General features: G+C 46.6%; 2 protein-coding genes across 2 annotated transcripts in view; both read left to right on the forward strand.

Moving 5' to 3' along the window:
• The first annotated feature begins 11,938 nt into the window (after window positions 1-11,938).
• Window positions 11,939-23,501, forward strand: part of LOC141204972 (uncharacterized) — a 230,552-nt gene continuing 218,989 nt past the window's right edge. Inside the window, exon 1 of the mRNA XM_073664013.1 lies at window positions 11,939-11,999. The gene's annotated coding sequence lies outside the window, so the exon portion shown is untranslated. The remainder of the gene's footprint in view (window positions 12,000-23,501) is intronic.
• Window positions 20,400-23,501, forward strand: part of LOC141204969 (uncharacterized) — a 32,867-nt gene continuing 29,765 nt past the window's right edge. Inside the window, exon 1 of the mRNA XM_073664009.1 lies at window positions 20,400-20,485. The gene's annotated coding sequence lies outside the window, so the exon portion shown is untranslated. The remainder of the gene's footprint in view (window positions 20,486-23,501) is intronic.

Here is a 23,501-nt window from a genome sequence, read left to right on the forward strand (position 1 = left end):
GCACATGTGCTCCTTCTGGCGGCAGCCATTTTGTGGATGGAAAATGTGCTCCTTCTGGTGGCAGCCATTTTGTGGATGGCAAAAGTGCTCTTTCTGGCGGTGACCATTTTGTGGATGGCACATGTGCTGCCTCCGGTGGCGGCCATCTTGGAACATTGCCCCAGATTATACAAACTGAGCCATATCATCATGTAACTGACATAGATCTGGCTAAATCGAGTGAGGCACATTCCAGGAATATACACACGACTTTCGGTGGTGAACATACTAGGCCAATGCTACACACCACAAGAAAAGATCATTTTTACCCAGTAATGACCACTAATGGCCAGTACTATACTCCTTCGGGAAGTGAACAGGCTTTACCCATGTTCCCTGTCACAACGGTGTCCAGTGGGCCACCGACCCTTTCACCTAACACTCCCATCATGAGCCCAGCTATTCTCCCACCTGGATCATCCCCAGCACCGACCCTTTCCACTGTCACTTCCACTGGCAACTCAGTCGCACGTCCACACGAGTTAGTTCAAGCAGTGACCTCTCCTCGCAACACTTCCGCTACAACAGCTAGCCTTAGGAAGTGATACTCTTGTAAATTATATCATTGCCCTTACTAAAGAATTGTCAGTAACACATGCACGAGTTTTGTCATTGATTCCAGATCCAGATTTCAGTGATGGTACTCACACTTTCTAACCTGGTGAATACATGCTGGTAAAGAAGTTCACCAGAAAGACATCCCTGGAGTTGAGATTTGAGGGTCCCTATCAAGTGCTCCTGACCACTCCTACTTCAGTCAAACTTGAAGGAAGACCGACGTGGATACACGCTTCCCACTGTAAGAAGTTCATGCCTCCATCAGAACCTTCTACATAATGTTGCATATCCTTTACTTTGTGTGTTGTGCCATTCTATACTCATTTGTAGGAGCACAACAGGTCGCAATCACCCAAGCAAGGGGGGTGATCACGTTCTGCTATAACACCACAACACACGTTGCTGCTTTCAAATTTGATTATTGTGATGTAGTACAGTGTGATACTCAATGGGTTTCCTCACCCTCCGCAATGAGTCAACCGGCACAGCTGAGATCAGTGCAACAATATATATGTGTTACGGGAGATGGATGGGGACAAACTTGTAGTTCATGGAGGGGGGTAGGGTGGAACACTGGTGAAGATTGGGGGTATAGACCAAACACAGCCTTAAATAAACAAGATCCACAGGGTAAATCCCTACTCACTAGGATGACACTTTCTCATACAAAAGTTCTTAAGCCTTGTGATACCATCAGGCAATGTAATCCTTTAGTCCTCAACCTGGAGAACCCTCAACCTAGGGCACCTATCTGCTGGGTACACATGTATATGGTGTGTGTGCCAGTTGTGCCCAGCTGGGTATGTTCAAATTAGCGGACATAAAAGAAATGTCAACGAAAGATAATAATACACACTCAAACTCCATAATGTTCCATATCCAAAAATGTAACAAAATGATAGCCGTTGCAAATCCCACATTTGAAGATATTCTTGCCGTTGAAACGGGGTACACTGAGACCACCTTATGGTTGAAGTGGATGAAATATACAGCTAATCAATATAATAAATCCAATTGCTTTGTCTGTGCAGGAGCGAGACCCCACTTGGGATCTGTCCCTCTAGACCTACCCCCAGATGTGGAAAAATGTTTTCTGAGTCTGTTCACTAACAAATCCCTTGACGGAATGAATTGCAAAAACTGGAAAAAGAAGTACCCCATAGTCACAGAAACACCTAACCCGGGTCAAGGCATTACCATATACCCGGGAAAATACACCTGTTATACCAGTACTGAAGGGAGCACATTTTTGGGTAATTTCACAAAGGGCTATTGCAGCAGATATAGTAATGCAACCAGAGGAGATCTGATCAACCAAACCCAGTCTATTTCTGATGTTTTCTGGATATGTGGAGACATGAAGATCAGAACTCATTTAGAAGGAGAATGGATAGGAGAATGTACACTAGCCAAAGCCATAATGCCCTTCTACATAGCAGCAGAAGGTAGGGAAGCCCTAACTTCAGAAGATCTCCACAGGACAAAAAGGGAAACCATTTTGGAACCCAAAGGCAGTTTCGACCCCCACATTTATACTGATGCTATAGGGGTTCCAAGGGGGGTACCGGATGAATTTAAAGCCAGAGATCAAGTCAAAGCAGGTTTCGAATCATTTATCTTACCCCTAGTGACCAGTGGCGTACCGCCAATGGCGGCAGACCACGCCACTGCTATGGGGCCCGTGGCCGGAGGGGGCCCCAAGCAGCGTGGGAACGAGGAGGATAGGTGAGTAGGAGGTTGCGGCGGCAGAGGAGCGGGTTGCGGCAGTGGAGCAGCGGGGCACACGCTGTAGCCGCTGCTGCAGCTATCACGTGTGCCCGCTGCTAAAGAGACATGAATATTCCCTCTTCTCCACTCCCATGGGCGTGGAGAAGACGGAATATTCATTCTCTTTAGCAGCGGGCACGGAGGAGCGCTGAGCCCCGGCTCCTGCTGTCAGTGGCCGCCGCTAAAGAGAAAGCATATTCACGCTTCTCCACGCCCATAGTCCCGGTGTGGAGAGGAGTGAATGTGCCGGCTGTTATGATCTGCTACAAGCACTAAGGAGAGAAAGGAAATCTGTCCCTACAATAGAACTAAGCTAGATCCCTACGATGTAACGGGGAACCTGATCCTGCGATCAGACCCGCTAAAGTCCTCGGCTAGTCTGTACGAAGACCTATAGAAGCAAGGGAGGGATCCCTACATGAACTAGGGACTGGGATAAAGTTGGACACCTCCTAGCAGAAATTGTAGCAGTAAAAGACAAACACACAACATAGAACATAAAGGTCCGAAGACCAAGCTAAACTGACAGAGAAAGGTAACTAAGCACCAGGCTAACTTAAGAGTAGAAATACAATGAAGTCCAGCAAGGCCAGGAGGGCGAAGCAGGACTAAATAGGCAAAAAAGGTCATGTGACCAGCAAGATAGAAGAAACCTAACAGGAGAGTTCTAACAGTACCCCCTCTTCTAAGAGGATCCTCCGGATCCCCTAGGCCCAGGCTTATCAGGAAACCTCTTGTGAAACGCTCTGACAAGTCTGGAAGCAGAAACATCATCCGCCCTCACCCATGAGTTATCCTCGGGTCCGAAACCCTTCCAAGCGGCGAGATACTGCAAACTCCCTCTATAACGTCTAGAATTTAGGATGTGGGAAATTTCGTATTCCTCGTCCTCCACCACCGGAGGAACAGTGGCAGAGGCGTCTCCATCCGACAAAAAAGCTCTTTTCAACAGAGAAACATGAAACACCGGATTAATCTTCCAGGAGGTAGGAACCTCCAACCTAACAGCAGATTGGTTAACTACTAAAGGGCCCTACAAACTTGGGACCCAATTTTTTAGAAGGAATCCTCAACCGCAGATTCTTAGAGGACAACCAAACCATGTCACCAATAGCAAACAAAACCTCTTGCCGTTTCCTATCAAAGTACCTCTTAGATTTTTTGTTAGCCTCCGGAAGATTACCACGCACATCCGTCCAAACTCTCTCCAAATCACCGGAAAAACTCTCCTCCTCAGGCACAGCCGATACCAATTTGGAGAATGACCCAAAAGACGGATGTCTCCCAGAACAACAAAAAAAAGGCGAACAACCAGCAGAAGAGGATGTATGGTTGTTAAGAGCAAACTCAGCAAGTGGCAGAAACTCAGACCACCCCTCCTGATTGTCTGCCACAAAACAACGCAAGAACTGCTCAACATCCTGATTCTTCCTTTCTGTCTGGCCATTAGACTCAGGATGATATCCGGATGAAAACGACAAATGAACTCCCAACCTGTCACAAAAAGCACGTCAAAAACGAGCCACGAACTGAGGTCCCCTATCCGAAACAATGTCAGTAAGAACGCCATATAGTCTGACAATTTCCTTGACAAAGGCCTTAGCGAGTGTCTTAGCGCAGGGCAGTTTGATGAAAGGAACCAAGTGACACATCTTGCTAAAACGGTCCACGACCACCCAGATGACTGTGAAACCCTCAGAGGAGGGAAGGTCAGTAATAAAGTCCATAGCCAGATGTGTCCAAGGTGCACTAGGAACCTCCAGAGGGCAAAGCAACCCCGCTGCAGGAGTATGAGAAGACTTAGATCTAGCACACACCGTACATTGACGCACCCACTTAATGACTTCCTTCTGCCATCCATGCCACCAAAAACTGCAACCCACAAGTCTCTTGGTCTCAGAAATTCCTGGATGACCTGCCAACCGAGACTCATGACACTCAACAAACAAATCTCTCCTAAAGGTCCTAGGCACAAACAACCTCCCATGGGGAGTGTTAGATGGGGCATTCTCCTGTGCTTTAAGAATCTCATCTTCCAAAACGGAGTCCAATGCAGCAATCACAACACCTTCTTGTAAAATGCTCCCTTCCTCCTCAGCACCGACCATGGGAGAAAAGCTGCGAGACAAAGCATCAGCTTTAACATTCTTGGTACCCGGGATGTAAGTAACGGAAAAATTAAACCGCGAGAAAAAAAGTGCCCACCTAGCCTGACGGGCATTCAAGCGCTTGGCAGCATCAAGATAGATCAGATTTTTATGATCAGTGAAAACCTGAATGGGAAATTCAGCACCTTCCAAGAGATGACGCCAGTGTTCAAATGCGAGTTTAATAGCCAGCAATTCCCGATTACCAATATCGTAATTAAGTTCAGTCTCAGAAAATTTTTTGTAAAAAAAGCACAGGGATGTACTCCATCCTTGTTTTTCTGAGACAACACCTCACCGACCCCCACCGAAGAAGCATCAACCTCAACCAAAAACGGCTTAGTCACATCAGGCTGCATAAGGATGGGAGCAGAGCTGAACCTCTCCTTTAGAAACACAAAAGCTTCAATGGCCTCAGTAGTCCACTGAACCGCATTAGCACCTTTCCTGGTGAGATCGGTCAGTGGTTTGACAATAATAGAAAATTTTTTTATGAATTTTCTGTAATAATTGGCGAAACCCAAAAACCTCTGTATCGATTTCAAACCAATAGGCCTAGGCCATTCCTGAACCGCCTGAACCTTCACAGGGTCCATCTCAAAGCCCTCGCTGGAGATAATGTAGCCCAAAAACTAATTCTCTGTACAGTGAACTCACATTTCTCCAGCTTAGCAAAAAGCGAATTGTCAATTAATAACTATAATACCTCACGTACGCTCCGCCAATGAGACTCCAGATCCGGTGAATAAATCAAAATGTCATCCAAATACACAACCACATTTTTGCCGATCAAAGGTCTAAGGATATCATTAATAAGATTCTGAAAAAATGCAGGAGCATTGGTAAGACCAAAAGGCATAACCAGATTCTCAAAATGACCCACAGGAGTGTTAAAAGCAGTCTTCCATTCATCACCCTCCTTCATGCGCAACAAATTGTATGCCCCCCGGAGATCAATTTTAGAGAACCACTTGGCCCCCACTAACTGGTTAAACAAATCAGGAATCAATGGCAGTGGGTAAGGATTGCGTACAGTAATTTTATTAATCTCACGAAAATCCAGACAAGGACGTAAACCGCCATCCTTTTTTTTAACAAAAAAAAATCCAACAGCCACAGGAGACTTGGAAGGCCTAATGTGACCGGCGGCCAAGCTTGTCTGTATGTATTCCTCCAAAGCCTTTCTCTCAGGAATAGTAAGATTAAATAAACGCCTTTTAGGAAGAGTCGCTCCAGGGACAAATTCAATGGTACAATCATAGTCTCTATGGGGAGGCAAAATTTATGACTCCTCCTCAGAAAAAACTCTCCAAAAATCCTGAATAGGTACAGGTAATTCCCCTTTATCCACCGCAGCAATACGTCCGTTACAACACTTGTCATAACACTTAGGGCTCCAGGACTTAATTTCATTGGTAGACCAATCCAGTACAGGATTTGCAATTTTAACCAGGGTAACCCCAAAATTACTGGAGAAGGCAAATTATTTAATACCACCAAATCCAAATTTTCTTGGTGAATACCATTAATAGTGAGGGGAAATTCACAGACCTTGTGAGTAACACTCTTCAAGGGGGAGCCATCAACAGAAACCACAGCAATAGGGGATGATAAAGGTTTGGGTTTTAATTTAAGTTTTTCCAAGAATCCCCCATCAATCACATTCAGAGTAGAACCACAATCCACAAATATCCGAAATTCAATTAATTCTTCCTGAGCAGCAGTAGTAGCAGAAAGAAATACCCCCTTAGAATTTAAACAGGCAATACGGGCATAACTGACCTTTTTTTTTTTTTGTTCATACGCAGCACACAGTTCCTAATAAAATGGTCAGATTTTCCGCAATAAAAGCACAAACCTTCAGAAGATCTGCGGTCTTTTTCCTGAGAGCGGGGTGCCATCGCCCCAATCTCCATCGGCTCTCCAGTGTCAGTACAGACCCTCTCAAGACTCGGAGCTGACATAGCAGAGGATTTACTCTCATTAACCCTTGCACGCAGTCTCCTGTCCACCCGTATAGCTAATTGCATTGCCTCCTGCAAGTTTCCAGGTGTGGGATAAGCAATCAGCAAATCCTTAACCCTTTCACCTAGCCCCGCAAGAAACAAACTTTTCAAAGCAGAATCGTTCCACCCCACCTGGGCAGACCACCGACGGAAGTGAGAACAATATTTTTCCACATTACCTGATCCCTGCCTCAAACGTCTCAATTCAGTTTCAGCTGATGAGACACGATCAGGATCATCATACAACAAACCCAAAGCAGAGAAAAAACTATCCACTGATCTAAAGCATGGATCACTAGGTTAGAGAGAAAAGGCCCATCCCTGAGGTTCTTTGCGCAAAAGTGACATTATGAACCCTATGCGCTGTGATTCATCACCAGAGAATCTGGGTCTCAAACGAAAATACAACAAACAAGCATTTTTAAAGGAAAAAAATTCTTCTTGATCACCAAAAAATAAATCAGGCAAACGTACCTTTGGCTCCACAAAATGTGCTCCAGAACAGCTACTCACGTGTTGTTGGAGCTCGGCCACCTCCAGAGAGAGTCCCTGCAGGCGTTGAGCCAAATCCTGAACCGACACCATGATGGAAACTGGAAGTCTTTCCTTAGAGATATTTTTGGGCTGGACTTACTGTTATGATCTGCTACAAGCACTAAGGAAAGAAAGGAAATCTGTCCCTACAATAGAACTAAGCTAGATCCCTACGATGTAACGGGGAACCTGATCCTGCAATCAGACCCGCTAAAGTCCTCGGCTAGTCTGTACGAAGACCTATAGAAGCAAGGGAGGGATCCCTACATGAACTAGGGACTGGGATAAAATTGGACACCTCCTAGCAGAAATTGTAGCAGTAAAAGACAAACACACAACATAGAACATAAAGGTCCGAAGACCAAGCTAAACTGACAGAGAAAGGTAACTAAGCACCAGGCTAACTTAAGAGTAGAAATACAATGAAGTCCAGCAAGGCCAGGAGGGCGGAGCAGGACTAAATAGGCAAAAAAGGTCATGTGACCAGCAAGATAGAAGAAACCTAACAGGAGAGTTCTAACACCGGCAGCAGCTGCAGCAGCTCACCTTGGCTTCTGAGAGCGTGCGCAGCTCAGATGCCGACATGAGCTGCTGCTGACAGGACTCAGTGCTGGAGTAGAGGTGAGGAAGGAAGGTGAGTATAAGTGTTTATTGTTTTATGTGTGCAGTGATTGGGGGTATGAGGAAGCCACACATACCAGGATACTTGGATTGAGGAGGACACACATACCAGGAATGGGGGATTGAGGAGGCCACACATACCAGGAATGGGGGATTGAGGAGGCCACACATACCAGGAATGGAGGATTGAGGAGGCCACACTTACCAGGATTTGGGGATTGAGGAGGCCACACATACCAGGGATTAGGGGATTGAGGAGGCCACACATACCAGGGATTAGGGAATTGAGGAGGCCACACATACCAGGATACTTGGATCGAGGAGGCCACACATACCAGGAATGGGGGATTGAGAAGGCCACACATACCAGGAATGGGGGATTGAGGAGGCCACACATACCAGGATTTGGGGATTGAGGAGGCCACACATACCAGGATTTGGGGATTGAGGAGGCCACACATACTAGGATTTGGGGATTGAGGAGGCCACACATACCAGGATTGGGGGTTGAGGAGGCCACACATACCAGGAATGGGGGATTGAGGAGGCCACACATACCAGGATTGGGGGGGTTGAGGAGGCCACACATACCAGGATTTGGGGATTGAGGAGGCCACACATACCAGGATTTGGGGATTGAAAAGGCCACACATACCAGGATTGGGGGGTTGAGGAGGCCACACATACCAGGATTTGGGGATTGAGGAGGCCACACATACTAGGATTGGGGGGTTGAGTAGGCCACACATACCAGGATTGAGGGGTTGAGGAGGCCACACATACCAGAATTGGGGGATTGAGGAGGCCACACATACCAGGGATTGTGGGATTGAGGGGGCCACACATACCAGGGATTGTGGGATTGAGGGGGCCACACATACCAGGGATTGTGGGATTGAGGGGGCCACACATACCAGGGATTGTGGGATTGAGGGGGCCACACATACCAGGGATTGTGGGATTGAGGGGGCCACACATACCAGGGATTGAGGGGGCCACACATACCAGGGATTGTGGGATTGAGGGGGCCGCACATAGGAGGATGGGTAAATTTACCAGTAGCTGCTGCATTTCCCACCCTAGGCTTATACTCAAGTCAATAGGTTTTCCCATTTTTATGTGGTAAAATTAGGGGCCTCGGCTTATATTCGGGTCGGCTTATTTAAAATATACGGTATTTTAAAATCAGTGAGTACGTGGTGCCCATAATACTGCAGGACTGTGACGTGCATTATACTATATGGGGGCTGCATTTTACCCTATGGGGTGTGTAATATACTGTATGGAGGACTATGGGGAGTGCATTATATTCTATGGAGGACCATGGGAAGTTCATTATACTATATGGAGGATTATGGGGGGCGCATTATACTATATGGAGGTTTATGGGGGGAGCATTATACTATATGGAGGATTATGGGGGAGCATTATACTATATGGAAGATTATTGGTGGTGCATTATACTATATGGAAGGCTATGTGGGGCCATTATAATATTTTGAGGGCTATGTGGGGGGCCATTATACTGTATGAAAGCAATTATACAATGTGAATGTTTGTGTGGGGTCATTATACTGTTTGGAGGACTGTGTGGGGGCCATTATACTGTTTGGAGGGCTGTGTGGGGCCATGAGAGTGTATGGAGGGCTCTGTGGGGTTCACAGTTGGGGGATTATACTGTGTTAGGGTCACCATACTTTGCCGTGGGAGTTGAAGTGGGGTACAATAGGGTCATTATACTGTGCATATGGAGGAATGCACCATAGGGGTATCATACTGTTTGGGGGGCACTTTTGTTGGCATCATACTTTATGGGGGCAATGAAGGAGGAATCTACGACTTCAGAAGGAGGTAAATTACTATGTAAAGGCTGGAAAGTTATGAGATCTGCTCTTCTGTGACACAGACAAATATTTATTTTTTTGGAGGGGGGGGGGCCCAATTAGAGCTTCTGCTATGGGGCACCATGACTTCTATGTACACCCCTGCTAGTGACCATAAATAAAAGTGTAGACTGGATCAATTACATCTATTATAATCAACAGAGATTTGTAAATTACACTAGAGAAGCTCTTCAAGGTTTAGCAGACCAACTAGGCCCTACATCGATAATGGCGTTTCAAAACAGAATGGCCCTTGACATGATATTAGCAGAAAAAGGAGGTGTTTGCAAAATGATGAAATCTGCATGTTGTACCTATATTCCAGATAATACAGGTCCCACCGGGAAGGTTACAGTAGCCATAAAAAAAGCTGAATTCTCTACAAAAAGAATTAAAAAGGAATTCAGGTGTAGAAGATACTTGGGACCAATATTTTTCGTGGATGAATGGATGGCAGAGGTGGCTAGCTCAGATAGACGTTGTTATCCTTGTCGTCTAAATTATTGCAGCTATTATTGTTTGTGTTCTTCCTTGTGTAAGGAAGATGATCGAGAAAGGAGTAGAAACATCAGTGCCCACTTTCCTAGCTCAAGAGGTTAGTTATTATGCAGATATAGAAAAGCTAGGCCCCCTTCAGTCTTTTACAGCCCCCAACTAGGCAGTCAGAGTAGGTGTATGCGAGTTTGTGTTTATTGTGTTAATTTCCTTTGGATATACAGTACAGACCAAAAGTTTGGACACACCTTCTCATTTAAAGATTTTTCTGTATTTTCATGACTATGAAAATTGTACATTCACACTGAAGGCATCAAAACTATGAATTAACATATGTGGAATTATATGCTTAACAAAAAAGTGTGAAACAACTGAAAATATGTCTTATATTCTAGGTTCTTCAAAGTAGCCACCTTTTGCTTTGATGACTGCTTTGCACACTCTTGGCATTCTCTTGATGAGCTTCAAGAGGTAGTCACCGGAAATGGTCTTCCAACAATCTTGAAGGAGTTCCCAGAGATGCTTAGCACTTGTTGGCCCCTTAGCCTTCACTCTGCGGTCCAGCTCACCCCAAACCATCTCGATTGGGTTCAGGTCTGGTGACTGTGGAGGCCAGGTCATCTCGCCCTGATGACCTCATGGACTATGCCCCCTGATGACCTCATGCATCACGCCCCTTGATGACCACATGGACCACGCCCCATGGACTAACCTATCAATACATCTGGTTACTCACATTCTGGGGCTAACCGAGCCCATATACAGAGTTTATATAAATCTATGTTGGAGTTGAATAAAGGACACTTGGAGCTGTGCCCTAGCTGATCAAGGAGAGCTTACATCCGACATTGTGTGTGTCTGATGTTATTCTTTCTTGCATGCACTTGATCATATCCATTAGGCCAGGAGCAGGCAACTAGTGAACATACCAAACTGTTCACCCTAACATTAGAACCAGACGGGGTCTTTGTCCCTGGAGCTTCTCTGCTTGGTATAATGAGACTCTGATCTTGTTCTTATAAAGAGGGTTGGAGTAAAATAGAAGCTGCCTGAATATGAGGACCTTGTCTGATCTCTGTGTCCTTGTGTACAGAGCTATGGAGATGGCGCTATTCTCTGTATAATAGATGTGATGTCGCTGGAGCCCTAACATTCCTGCACAGGGGTTTCTGTAGAGATAATCTTACCCCAGCATTATGGATTGGGAGAAGGGAAAAAGGGATTGGGGACATTTTACTGTAATTTCCATAAAAAAAATAATAAGAAAATTAACTAAAGGGGAAATCCGGGACACGCGGCTCCGCTCCGTACACCTCGCACACACGCGGCTCTTCTCCGTACACCTCGCACACACGCGGCTCTTCTCCGTACGCCTCGTACACACACGGCTCTGCTCCGTACGCCTCGTACACACGCGGCTCTGCTCCGTACGCCTCGTACACGCGGCTCCGTTACGTACACCTCGCACACACGCGGCTCCACTACGTACACTTTGTACACGTGGCTCAGCTCCATACACCTCGTACACGCGCGGCTCCGCTCCGTACACCTCGTACACACGCGGCTCTGCTCCGTACACCTCGTACACACGCGGCTCCGCTCCGTACACCTCGTACACGCGCGGCTCCGCTCCGTACACCTCGTACACACGCGGCTCCGCTCCGTACACCTCGTACACACGCGGCTCCGCTCCGTACACCTCGTACACACGCGGCTCCGCTCCGTACACCTCGTACACACGCGGCTCTGCTACATCCACACTGTAAACCCCTCCTGACCCCACACATAAACTTCAGCTCATCCAGCACCATGACAACCAGCACAGCAGAGTCCTGCATCCACTGAGGCCCCTGATCATGTGACCCCTGACTCCTCCCCTCCTGTGACCTCATCACAGGTCCTGTGTGCACAGAGCAGCCATATATGTGGTGGCGGCTCTGCAGGTGGAGGTATGTGGAGACCCCATTACTGGGGCAGGGGGCATTAACCCCTTCAGCACGGAGACTCTTTTGGGGGTCTTGTGTTGCCCCTTTATAAGAATCATAAGGTTTTTGTTCTGTTTCCTGTAATAGATACATACGACCCAACTATGGAGACAGGAAGGGAGGAAACGTATTGTTCTCATAGTACAGGACCCCTTTACTGCCCCACAGTGTAATGCCCCCATTATGCCCCTTATGCAGGATGTATGATGCCCCCCCACAGTGTAATGCCCCCATTATGCTCCTTATGCAGAATGTATGATGCCCCCACACAGTGTAATGCCCCCATTATGCCCCTTATGCAGTATGTATGATGTCACCACACAGTGTAATGCCCCCATTATGCCCCTTATGCAGGATGTATGATGCCCCCACACAGTGTAATGCCCCCATTATGCCCCTTATGCAGTATATATGAAACCCCACACTGTGTAATGCCCCCATTATGCCCCTTATGCAGTATGTATGATGCCCCCACACAGTGTAATGCCCCCATTATGCCCCTTATGCAGTATATATGATACCCCACACAGTGTAATGCCCCCATTATGCCCCTTATGCAGTATGTATGATGCCCCCACACAGTGTAATGCCCCCATGATGCCTCCACACAGTGTAATGCCCCCATTATGCCCCTTATGCAGGATGTATGATGCCCCCCACAGTGTAATGCCCCCATTATGCCCCTTATGCAGTATGTATGATGCCCCCACACAGTGTAATGCCCCCATTATGCCCCTTATGCAGTATGTATGATGCCCCCACACAGTGTATTGCCCCATTATACCCCTTATGCAGTATATATGATGCCCCCACACAGTGTAATGCCCCCATTATGCCACTTATACAGTATGATGCCCCCACACAGGGTAATGCCCCGTTATACCCCTTATGCAGTATATATGATGCCCCCACAGTACCGCCTGAGGTCCTGCAGTTGGAATAAGTCCTGAGGTTTTACAGTTGCAATAAACCCTCTGGAAAATGTTTTTCCTTTTGCCTGCTCCCCTACATGTATACCCTTGAGCATGTATACATGCATGTAGGGGAGCAGGCATTGCTAGATATCGAGGCTTTGTGCAGCAACATGATGATGGTATCAGAGGGGTAAGACATTTCTTGAAATCGAGATCAATAGAGTGTAGCAGACATAATGACTTCATGGAGGATCTTCTAAAATTCACTCTTACTCAAAACTTCTTTCTTTTTGACAGGAAGTACTTCCACCAGCTCAGGGGTACTACGATGGGGAGACCCTGTGCCCCCTCATATGCTAATCTATTCCTGGGCTGGTGGGAGGAATCCACAATATTCAGAGATGATCATAAGTGGTGGCGTCCACATATTGGGGTATGGTATAGATATATAGACAACATTTTTATCATCTGGTCAGGGACGAGTGAACAATTTTTTTAATTTGTCAGGGAACTCAACATCAATACAGTGGGTCTGAGATTTACAGCGGAGTTTAGTTATAACCAGTTGCCTTTCCTGGATGTAACAATCAAGAAAGAACTGGATGGGACCCTAGGGACACTCATCTACTATAAACATTCAAGCACTAATAAACTTTTGAAGTGGGATAGCCACCACCCCATCCCCCTAAAAAAGGAATACCCAAAGGCCAATTTTTACGGTTGAGAAGGAACTGAACTAATGTCACAGATTTTAATATACAGGCAATAGACATGAACACCAGATTCGGGGAAGAAGAGTACCTACAGTACATTTTGTATTCCACACAATCAATTTCAGAAAAACGGGAAAGTCAGACACTCCTCCATACCTAACCAAGAGATCAAGAAAAAGATGGGATAACACGAGTAATAGGAATTTATGACAATCAGAGTGACCGTATCTTTAATATCCTCAGAAAACACTGGGGTATGCTTGGAGCTGACCCAGATCTGAGGGTGCTGTGGGATCGTCTTCCACAATAAGTTTCAGAGAGTTTCGGTCAATTAGGGACCGTTTAGTGCATAGAGTCTATAAAAAAAACTCAAGGGGACTTGGCTAGATAGAAGAGTCTGTGGTTTCTTTAGATGTGGAGAAAGTTGTACATGTAATTGGATGAGACCATGTAAATCTTTCTCAAGTTCCTCCACGGACTTTTATTTATGGCCACATGCACCTGCCCCCTAGATTATATGGGCAAGACGAAGGGAGCGAGGGGGAGCATTTGGGCAATATATACCATGACCGTGACACCCCATTAGCGAGACACATGAACAGTGTACATTGAGGTGAAATTGGAGACATTATGTCTCCTTATTCAGAGACATTATTCACCCTGACCAGGCGGGCTTTATGCCCAAAAGAGAAGCAAAGAAAAACACCACCAAGGCCTTGAATCTTATTAATAGGGCCAAATTGGATGGCACCTCTTTGATGCTCTTATCCACAGATGCCAAAAAGGCCTTTGACCGGGTCAACTGGGTGTTCATGTAGGAGGTGTTGAAATCTATCGGGTTGCAGATCTCCCTTCAGCCTCCTAATCTTTATCCTGACTTCCTTTGGTGTATCTGGTCTAACCCAGATATTATGGGTCTAAAGATTCAAAATATCTCTTACAAAATTGCAGCCTATGCAGATGACCTGTGATTCTTCATAACTAACCTGATTGTATCTCTCTCTAGCTTGATGTTGGAATTTAAAAAATATGCATTTTTGTCTAATTTTAAGATCAACTTAACTAAGTCAGAGGCTTTTGAATATAAATCTCCCTTTGAAATTAGTTTCCTCATTACAGAATTCAATCAAATTTCGTTGGTCATCTCAGTCCCTGAAGTATTTCGGCATTCTCCTCTCTGCTGATATGAAATCCATATTCAAACTTAATTTCTTACCATTGCTCCAGAACACTAAAGTTAATTGTTCAAAATGGTCTAAACTTTACTTTACTTTGTTTGGCAGAAATTCCAAAATGAATATCCTCCCTCTCATATTATATCTCTTTCAAACTCTTCTCATTAAAATCCCTAGCTCCTTTTTTAAATCTATCGTGTCCTTGCAAATAGGTTCCACATGGACTAACAAACCCGCTAGACTCCAGCGATCCCTTCTATGTAGACCAAAAAGTCGGGGAGGCTTGGGCCTTCCGGATGTAAAAACATACTATTTATCTGGTCATATGTCTAGAGTTATAGATTGGTGTAGGCATGCCTCGGCGAAGCCATGGGTACAAATAGAACAAAGCTTTTCAGAGGCCACTCTAGCTGCTCTCCCCTGGGTACCCTTCTTTTCCCAATCTTCACTGAAATCTCATCCCACAATTAGTGCTACACTCTGCTGCTCCAGACCAGAGATACGCAAACTTCTCCTTCCCATTCCATCTCCTTTATCGCCTACTATCGGCTCTCCGGACTTCTCCACTGGTTTGTCAGATCCTGTTTTTAGACTTTGGATTTCTCAGGAAAGGTTTAGGGCTTTCCAGATTGGCGTAGATAATGATTGGCCTTCTTTAGAGGCACTTCAAGCGATTACTGATCCCTTAGCACTGGGCACATGGCGTTCTCTCCAACTGCGTCACTTTGTTCGCTCCCTTCCAAATTACATTCAATATACACGAACCCCTTCCGCGTTTGAAAATCTTTGCATGGGTAAGGGGGTGATTCATAATGCACTTTCCTCCGTACACTCAATGCTAACTAACGCAATGGATCAGCCTCCTCCCAGATTTTTAACACAATGGGAAGAGGACTTGGGTATCACTCTCTCCATGGAACAAAGGGAAAAGGTGCTGTCCTTAACGCATAAATCTTCCATAAGTTCTCTGCTTCAGGAAGCGAATTTCAAACTCCTTTGGAGGTGGTACAGGGTCCCGGATAAGTTGAACAAAATGTTCCCCTCTATTGACCCTAAGTGTTGGAGATGTGGATCAGGCGAGAGAGATTTCCTTCATATCTTTTGGTCCTGTCCGGTTTTACAACCGTTCTGGACTAAAGTGAAAAGCATTATAAGGTCAATTACAGGCATTTCATCTGAAATGGGTCCTGGACTATTCCTTCTACAGCTTGGTGAGACTTCTGTTTCCTCCTACAAACGTTCCCTATTGAGATTTTTGGTGAAGGCTGCCAGAGCTTGTATTCCGTTGTTATGGAAGAAAGTTAATCCACCTAGCCCGTCCCTCTGGATTTCTCAGGTCAATGATTTAATGTACATTGAGGATTTGACTGCTTCTCTCTACAATAGATATGAGGTCTTCTACAAAACGTGGTTCTATTGGATGGAATTTAAGCAATCTAATGAATATGGAAGCCTTGTGCAGCTCAACTCTCAGCCTTGATTGCCATTGGGGGATTTTTGTTCAAACGGTTGTCTAGACTGGGGTGGGATTTTTTCCTCTTTTTTTTTTTTCTTCTCCCCACTCCCCTTACCATTTCCCCTCCCCCCATTTACTTTTCTCTTTAAGTCCTTTCCTTTTTTACCTGAAGTTCTTCTTTTCTTTCTGCTCTTCTTCTCCTTCCTGTCTTAATATGAAAAATTTGGACAAAACTAAAGTCACAATGTGGATTCTTGATTACTTTACAGATGTTTATTATATTATATATATATATGTATTATTTTTTTTTTACTGTTCTATGATACTTTTGTATTCTCCTGCATTACTCTGCCAAAAATATGTTTAGTGTATGGCTTTATCTATATACTTGCTATGTTTTATGTTTCGTTCCTAAATAAAGAAATTTGAAAAAAAAAGATCAACAAGTCATGGATCTCCAAGGACTTTTGCACCCCAATTGCAGACTGTACAGAGTAGGCGATGTTGTCTTTTTGAGTGTGCTGCATTGATCTCTTGAAATTGCAGTCTGTGATATAGCTTCTGTGCCTGCTCTTGCTGCTGCTGCAAGTTTTAGGCCCTAATTTTGGGAAATGTGGAGAATTCTGATTGTGTTTCTATCCATTGGGTTTGCTGTAGTGGGACAGGTTTGGGTCTGCGTTAAACTACTTGTAGTCTGATGACATTGATGCCACTTCGGTGGTGTCAGGCCCTCATTTATGGCAATGTGAACACTCCTGGTTAGGTCTCCATCTCCTGGACTGTCTGTACTGGAAGAGGTGTGGTTCTTATTTACACTATTTGTACTGTAGTGAAATTGATGCCACTTTGTTGGCGTCTGCCACTAATTTTTTAAATGTGGGGAATCCTGATTGGGTCTCCATCTATTGGGTTGGCTGTAGTGGAACTGGTTTAGGCCTCCTTTGCAATACTTATACTCTGGTGAAATTGATGCCACTTTGGTGGTGTTAGGCCCTTATTTAGGGCAATGTGAACACTCCTGGTTAGGTCTCCATCTCCTGGGTTGGCTGTACTGGAACAGATGTGGGTCTTATTTACACTATTTCTAAAGTTGTGAAATTGATTACACTTTGCTGACATCTGCCACTAATTTTTTTAAATGTGGGGAATCCTAATTGGGTCTCCATCTATTGGGTTGGCTGTAGGGGAACCTTCCTGTTCTGCAGTCTAAGTTGTGTAAGGCTGCATACCAGTCCTTGCTGCACTCCTGATACAGCCTCTGCCTGCTGCACTCCTGATACAGACTCTGCCTGCTGCACTCCTGATACAGACTCTGCCTGCTGCGCTCCTGATACAGACTCTGTCTGCTGCACTCCTGATACAGACTCTGCCTGCTGCACTCCTGATACAGACTTTGCCAGCTGCACTCCTGATACAGCCTCTGCCTGCTGCACTCCTGATACAGACTCTGCCAGCTGCACTCCTGATACAGCCTCTGCCTGCTGCACTCCTGATACAGACTCTGTCTGCTGCACTCCTGATACAGACTCTGCCTGCTGCACTCCTGATACAGACTTTGCCTGCTGCACTCCTGATACAGACTCTGCCAGCTGCACTCCTGATACAGCCTCTGCCTGCTGCACTCCTGATACAGACTCTGCCTGCTGCACTCCTGATTCAGACTCTGCCTGCTGCACTCCTGATTCAGACTCTGCCTGCTGCACTCCTGATTCAGACTCTGCCTGCTGCACTCCTGATACAGACTCTGCCTGCTGCACTCCTGATACAGACTCTGCCTGCTGCACTCCTGATACAGCCTCTGCCTGCTGCACTCCTGATACAGCCTCTGCCTGCTGCACTCCTGATACAGCCTCTGCCTGCTGCACTCCTGATACAGCCTCTGCCTGCTGCACTCCTGATTCAGACTCTGCCTGCTGCACTCCTGATTCAGACTCTGCCTGCTGCACTCCTGATTCAGACTCTGCCTGCTGCACTCCTGATACAGACTCTGCCTGCTGCACTCCTGATACAGACTCTGCCTGCTGCACTCCTGATACAGCCTCTGCCTGCTGCACTCCTGATACAGCCTCTGCCTGCTGCACTCCTGATACAGCCTCTGCCTGCTGCACTCCTGATTCAGACTCTGCCTGCTGCACTCCTGATACAGACTCTGCCTGCTGCACTCCTGATACAGCCTCTGCCTGCTGCACTCCTGATACAGCCTCTGCCTGCTGCACTCCTGATTCAGACTCTGCCTGCTGCACTCCTGATACAGCCTCTGCCTGCTGCACTCCTGATTCAGACTCTGCCTGCTGCACTCCTGATTCAGACTCTGCCTGCTGCACTTCTGATACAGACTCTGCCTGCTGCACTCCTGATACAGACTCTGCCTGCTGCACTCCTGATACAGACTCTGCCTGCTGCACTCCTGATACAGACTCTGCCTGCTGCACTCCTGATTCAGACTCTGCCTGCTGCACTCCTGATTCAGACTCTGCCTGCTGCACTCCTGATTCAGACTCTGCCTGCTGCACTCCTGATACAGACTCTGCCTGCTGCACCATCTAGTCTGTCCTACTGGGTCCAGCTGCTGCACGTTTGTTGGTCTGTCTTGGAGTGGCACCTGCTGTTCATCGGGAGCCAAGTCTAACCTCACCATCAGAGGCTCTAGTAAACAGTCCGCTGCTTGCTTAGTCACCCCCCTCCAGGCTCTCCGGGGTCCGTGGAACAGTGGTTCCACAAACCATGTCCGTGACAAAGCGCCCTCGCAGGCAGGGTCCTCTCTCCTGTTGTACCAGTCGGTGACCCCTTTTGACATGTAAAGCGCAACTGAATAAATGTTGCTGTCACAGTAATAATAATTATAGTACTTATACTCTGGGTCAATTGATGGCACTTCCCTGGTGTCTACACCTAATTTGATGTGTTTTGGCTTCTTTTGGTCCCGTTTCTAGGTGTTGTATATGCATTTTTTGGTCCCCCCATTGACTCCTATGGGATTCGGAAATGTTCGGCGAATATCAATTTGTTCGGCGAACTTTTCCAAATCGAACATTGAAATGTCCTCTCATGCCTACCCAGGACCCATTTGGGCCAGTCTGGAGTGACCTGTTTTTTATGCATGTATGCATATATGTATGTATGTAATGGTGGTGTGAAATCAGTGGCCCAAAGTTATTTAACCCATGAAAAACACCAGTTACTTATTCAAATCTGTGAAAAGTGGCTATTTGCCCACGTTGATGCCCAGAACCCATTTGGGCCAGCCTGGAGTGACCTGAATTTGATGCGGGCCATCACTATGTATGAAATGCTGGTGTGAGATCAGTGGCCCAAAGTCATTTAACCCATGAAAAACACCAGTTACTTATGCATATTTGTGAAAAGTGGCTATTTGCCCACGTTGATGCCCGTTCTGATGCCCAGAACCCATTTGTGCCAGTCTGGAGTGACCTAAATTTTATGCGGGCCATCGCTGTGTATGAAATGCTGGTGTGAGATCAGTGGCCCAAAGTAACTTAACACCTGAAAAACACCAGTTACTTATTTTGCTCATCAAAATCGACTGTCTGCCCACTTTGATGCCCGTTGTGATGCCCAGAACCCATTTGGGCCAGGACGGAGTGACTTGAGTTAGTTGTGGGGCACCCTGATCTGTGTTTTTGCAGTGTCAGATCAGTAGCCCAAAGTCATTTAACCCTTTCAATAATGCCCTTCAGTGCCCACTTTGATGCCCATTTTTGTGCAAACTTTATGACTTTTGTAGCCGCTTTTAAGAGTATTCACATCAGGACACATCACTACATTGTATTTTATTATTGTAATTTTTTATTTTTGTAATTAAACTTGTAAAAAACAGAAAAAAAATTGCTGAATAAGAAATCAACTTCAGCATGGTCATACAAGTAACATTGCCCCCTTCTTCCCCACACCTACAAGATCTCCCTGTTCAGCCCCCATACAGGAACATCCACTTATCTACGCCTCCAAAACCCCTCAGCTCCTCGGTGTAATCACCACAGCCTCAGCAGCAGCAGAACGCGCCTTCCAGTGTCAGGTTTGCGATGGAGAATGAGACCCCGCCCCTTCCAGTGACATCATCAAATTGCATGGTCACATGGGCATGACGTCAGGAGAGGTCCTTTATTGCAGTGAGGTGCCCGACTTGGATTTAGTCTCTGCCATATATGTGGTGGCGGCTCTGCAGGTGGAGGTATGTGGAGATCCCCATTACTGGGTGCAGGGGGCATTAACCCCTTCAGCACGGAGACTCTTTTGTGGTCTCTGTGTGGTGTGAACAGTGAGGTAACATCTGTGGACAGAATGCGGCTTACTGGTTCCCGTCCACATTAGATCCATTCAGACGACTGCAGGATGAAGGACAGAAGCCCAGAGAAGTCCTCACACAACGCCATTATTCCTCTCCTAGCTCCAGCACAGTAATGTAGATAGTAGTGATGATATTCGGGGGATTTGCAGCATTATATGGCCGATACTTTGCTGGATCTTCTGCTTTCTAGACCGGTTCCTCCTGTAAGTCCTATGGAACAATCCAGATGATCCTGTCAGATCTGTGACGCGAGATCCATCAGCTGTCGGCACAGGCAACGTTTCATGGGGACTTCATGGAAAATATTAAGAGGGGGCAGCATAGTGCAACCCTTCACCCACTCCCCCCAGTGTAACCGATCACTGGGTAACGGACAGAGGAGTAAGGCCACGGTAATTCGTTCAGTATTTTTTCCCAGGAGTGGGAGCCAAAACCAGGTGAGGAACAAACAGAGAAAAGGTATAATAGAAACAAGTCACCAATTCTGCATTTATCACCCACTCCTGGTTTTGGCTCCCACTCCTGAGAAAAAATACTGGCCAAATACTGATAGTGGGGCCGCGGCCTTAGACTGATTTACTAATGCACAGCCATCTATTGTATCGCTTTCTGGTAAAGCGTTTTTCGGTTTACCTTCATGTGCATATATGAGAAGATTTTTTGAGTTATTCCCCCCCACTCCCCCCTCCCGCCCAGAACAAGCAACATAGAGCTGACCATGTTGCCATAATTAGGAACAGCATCTCTTAAATGAATGTTTTCATCCTCTCAAAGTTTTTGTTGGTTCAGTCGTATGTACAGAGGACGCTCGCTTTCCACCTTAGCATACATATCTACTATAAATTGATGAAAAAGTTGCCTACATGGTAAAATGTGGTTTGAACCTTGTCTGATCATCATATGGTAGGTGTAGAAGTCCATAGCTGATATTTTTTTATTGGTTGGCCTAGTAGTGCTGGAATTGGTCTGCATTAGTGTTGAGCCACCCCCGTAGTGTTCGAGTTCGGTTCGGTTCGTCGAACACCCGTGTGTTCGCCGAACTGTTCGTCGAACTGTTCGTCGAACACCTTCGAACACCGTTAAAACCAATGGCAGGCAAACAAAAACACATAGAAACACATAGAAAACACCTTCAAAGGTGTCCAAAAGCTGACAAACTGCTCAGAAGACACAACTAACACATGGAAAAGTGACAAGTACATATAGTCATGCGAAAAGAAAAGAGGTGGAGGAGTAAAAGGAGGGGGAGACACAGATATAGGCATGTCATGCCCTTCTAAAATCCAAAAAGTGAGAAGCCGACACGGCCAGTCCGTTCCTGCCTGTGCCACCTCTGTGTCGCCGGGTTTGTGCCAGAGTCGCGGTGGACCCTGACGGCCAGCCCCCCTATCCCAATACTGGTGCCTGTCCGCCGGTGGGTCGAGGCCCCCCACGGTGGGGGGGGGAGTAACATCTGCAGAAGAAAGACCATCTTCCAGCCAAACTAAGATGTCGACTTCTTTTCGTGGACAATGTGATACGATCCCATTCTTACGGACACGCCCATCGCTACAAATTCTAGATGAGGCACAAAAACAGCAGGTGCTTCAACGGATATCAAGTGCTCCTTCAAGTGGGCTCTCCATCACCTCAATTTCAACATCACAAATACTCCAGTCCTCAGAGGTGTCACCCCAATCGCACTTGCTTCCTCACAGCTCCCAAGTCTCCAGCTGCCCGTCTGAGTATGGGGTAACACAGATGGCTGAGTCTACCCAGCTGTTTACTCATACTATAGCCTGGGAAACGGAGGTCTGCTCCAGAGCTTCTGTTAATCCAGATGAGGAAATGATCTGATCCGATGCCCAGAATCTTTATAAGTTGGATCCAGGACCAGATGAAGAAGGTTCTGAGCATAATGTAGACCCTTGTTCCCAAACTGTAACTCCTGTTGGTGGAGACAATGATGAAGACGATGATGAGACTCAAATACCTGATTGGAGCGACAACTTGACTTTTCGGTCAGGGCAGGAAGAGGTTGGCTCTGAGGGCGACGGGTGTGATAACACACAGGGTGATGATGACGAGGTTGGAGATCCCACTTACTGTCAACCCACAGTCAGACAGTCGATGAGGTCAGCAGAGGAGGTGGAGGAGGATGTGACTAGCCCTGGGGATGGGGATGACTCGGTACCCGGGCATTTGCCTGGCCTTGGGGATGTCGCGGTGGTCGGCTCCCTGGCCGGTACCCTGGGGTCTCTCTTTAAAAGGGTGGATAATTGTTAATTTTATAAGAGTTCATGACGCCACCTGTGGTATCTGGTGACAAGCACCAGCGCTGCAGCAGTCCACTGAGGCCGGTGATAAGGCAGCTCGATGGTATAGCTCCCCACAGGTGGAGCTAGGTCTCAGGGCAGCGTATGCAGGGGGAATGCAGGACAGGCGAGACCCAGCTGGGTCAGAGCAAGAACGGGAACGGACACGGTAGTCACTTCAGTACCTTTTACTGGTGGAAATTCAGGCACATCCCGGAGCACTGTAGGGTGAAGGGTGCATATCAGGATCCTCCCCAATGAGCGGGTGTAGGGCCTCCTGTTTCTTGCCTCTGCGTAGTAAGTTTCTGACCTGCCTGGAGCTAGGCCTAACTTTGTCTCTGTCCTGCGCTGGCTGACCTTGTGGTAGGGCCTTCTCTTGGAGTTCACGCTCCCAGTATGCGGGGCCTAAGCGTCTCCTGGCTCTGTTACATATCAGCACCTTAGCGATCCTGGGACTTGTAGTTCTCCAGGGATTCCGGTTATGCCTTACTGGGTCATAGAGATACCGGTAAGCTCGGATCCTGTGTCCGGTAAATGCTTCGGGGTGAGCTGGTTAAGCTCCTCTGCCCCTTATGTACTAACTCGCCACTCGCCTTCGGCCTACT

This window comes from Phyllobates terribilis, unplaced genomic scaffold (assembly GCF_046119375.1).
Source record: "Phyllobates terribilis strain yellow unplaced genomic scaffold, ASM4611937v1 Scaffold_136__1_contigs__length_4911898, whole genome shotgun sequence".
Taxonomy (NCBI): Eukaryota; Metazoa; Chordata; class Amphibia; order Anura; family Dendrobatidae; genus Phyllobates; species Phyllobates terribilis.